We start from the raw sequence: 2,614 nt of genomic DNA, 5'->3' as shown, positions 1-2,614 counted from the left end.
CAAAAAATTAAGAATAGTGTGGATTTTTAATGGACTTGAATAAAATTAGAAATTTTAGCTTTCAAAGGGGAAAAGTTGTCTTCCAGGGAGAGAGAGACAAAGGAGTGTCCAAACTCATACTTGATTCTTTCAATAAATCTACTGGTAACTCATGTGTTTGTTGATATTTGGATTAAAATAAGTTGGATATCTCGACTTAAGAGTTTAACGTGTGTGAATAGCTGCCAGAGGAAAGACTTGTCCTCGGATTTATCAAAAGGCATGAAAAAGCCACCGTGGAGTTACAGAATTTTGTTTGAAAGACTTTAGCTCCTTGTCTGCAGGGATGCAGAACCTCAAAGGAATGTCCTGAGACCTCCAAAGAGGTAGCATCCAACAAGTGAGGTCATGCGCACAGAGGGAAGTAGCCTTTCTCAGAAAATGGAGCTAGGAGAGCTAAAAAATGAAGGCAACATATCGATCAAATCGCTGTAACAGAAGGACGGCAGCCAGTTCACAGAGTGAGGCAGCTGTCACTGACTAGGCCAAGAACTAAGAGGATTTGAAAAGATAATAACAACCCAGAGTTCACAGAAGCCACTATAGACTCATGGTGTCTGCGAATTTAATCCCATGTACTTTGGGCAGAGAAAACAATCCACACCAGAGATCCCTCTTGCTCAGCCCAACGGAACGCTGTGGCGTGCCGGGGATGTCCCATGTCAAGGACTCAACCTAGATGCTGGAAGCCTGTGAGAAACCGGAACTAGGTCATTTAAGTGCTGACACCGGAAATGGCTCAAGTCTGCACCTTCATTGGAAGGAGAAGAAATAAGTCACACAGCACCGGAAGTAATCCTCGTCAGGGTCTGTGTGAGGTTTGAAGTTTACGGCGCCATGATCAATCAGTAAGCAATGCCTACACGTGTTGGGTAGCCCACACAAATGAGGAAATGGTTTTAAATTTAAACACAATTTCTAATAACTAGTAACTTTTAAGTGTCCAGTTTTAGCACAAGCTTCCAGATTATGTGGTTTCTCAGGCGGAACAACGCCGCACAAGAAGTGAGTTTGAAACTTCGGAGTTTCCCACTATATGACAGCAAACTAGGAAAATATGGAGGTGGGTGTGGTAAAACGAACTAGAGGAAATCTGTAAAACCAAGAAAGGAGAATTTAGAAGACTTGTACGGGAAAGGCCAGCAGCAGGGATGGCTTGGAGGACCATCCTCGTTTTCAGAGTTTATCACAGCAAAATTGCCAAAGACTGGTAGCAAAAGTGCCACTTGTCCCTGTGGACACTCTCTGAACGTAGACACACACACACACACACACACACACACACACACACACACAGAGAGAGAGAGAGAGAGAGAGAGAGAGAGAGAGAGAGAGAGAGAGAGAGAGAGAGAGAGAGAGAGAGAGAGAGAGAGAGAGAGGAGGGAAGGAGAAGGTGAGGAGGAGGGACAAGGGGAGGGAGAGGAGGAGTGAGGGAGACAGAGACAGACACAGAAAGAGAGACAGACACAGAAACATACACACAGACACACACATGCAGAGATATGCACTTAGACACACACAGCCCAATTGAGGACTTACAGAAAGATACCCATCAAAGGACCCGAATATTTGGTGCTAAATTAGGTGAGCTTTGTGGAGGAATGAGCGCCAACTAAATTTTGCAAGTTCTGCAGCCACCTGCAGCAGGGTTATCGCATACATGGCTGTCACTCCTGCTTTCTTCATTTGTATTTAATTTGGATCTCCCTTCTACTCTGTTCAATGTGGCCAGCGGTTTTCCATGTGGAAGGACTTCACACTGCACTTTGTCTAGGTTGGCAGGGAAAACAATTTCAAAAGAGGCTCAGTGCTAGGGCAAACAGTACAAACAATGCATACTTCACCTCCCAAGGAGGGGCTCAACGAACACAGAGGCTCTGGCTGGCGCACAGAGCCGAGCTTACAAAGTTAGGACCCACAGCATCCCTGGGACCCAACCAGCAGCTCTCATTCAGCCCTCCATGCTAATGACTCATTCTCATCTCTTGAGACCAGAGGAAGACGCATTTGGAAGATCCTCTCCCTAAAATTGAAGCTTGTATAGAAACGCTTACGAAACTTAAGAACAATTTTAAATAGGAAAGCACACACACAGTAAAAAAATAAATGGCAGATTCGACAGCCTTCTCTGCGATACCATCATGCACACACACCCACACACACACACACACACACACACACACAGCAGAAGAATAGACCTACAGAAAGGATTTATTTCCAGGCACAGATATCTGTTGGGAGGAGGTTGACATTCTAACAAACCTCAGCCAAGGACTCCATTCGGAAGATTCAGAAGCTCAAGACATTAGTTCACTCCTGGGAGCAGATCGCTGTCTATCTCATGGAACCTTTATGGAAAACAAAGACAGATTACCCTAGAATGAGGTAAACAGAAACCCTTTCAAGGCTATTGAAGAATTTTGGAGCTAAACTCCACAGACAGCTAACAGCAGAGAAAGTGACCCATGACTGCAGGTTGTATAATACCACTGAACCTGGTGAAACATTTCCTACTCTCCTAGGAATCATAGACGTGAGAGGGAACCAAGGCATCCTGGGCAGCCCACGCCAGTCT

This window comes from Rattus norvegicus, chromosome Y, assembly GCF_021556685.1.
Source record: "Rattus norvegicus strain SHRSP/BbbUtx chromosome Y, alternate assembly SHRSP_T2T, whole genome shotgun sequence".
In the NCBI taxonomy this organism is placed as follows: Eukaryota; Metazoa; Chordata; class Mammalia; order Rodentia; family Muridae; genus Rattus; species Rattus norvegicus.
This window is presented reverse-complemented; position numbering follows the sequence as displayed.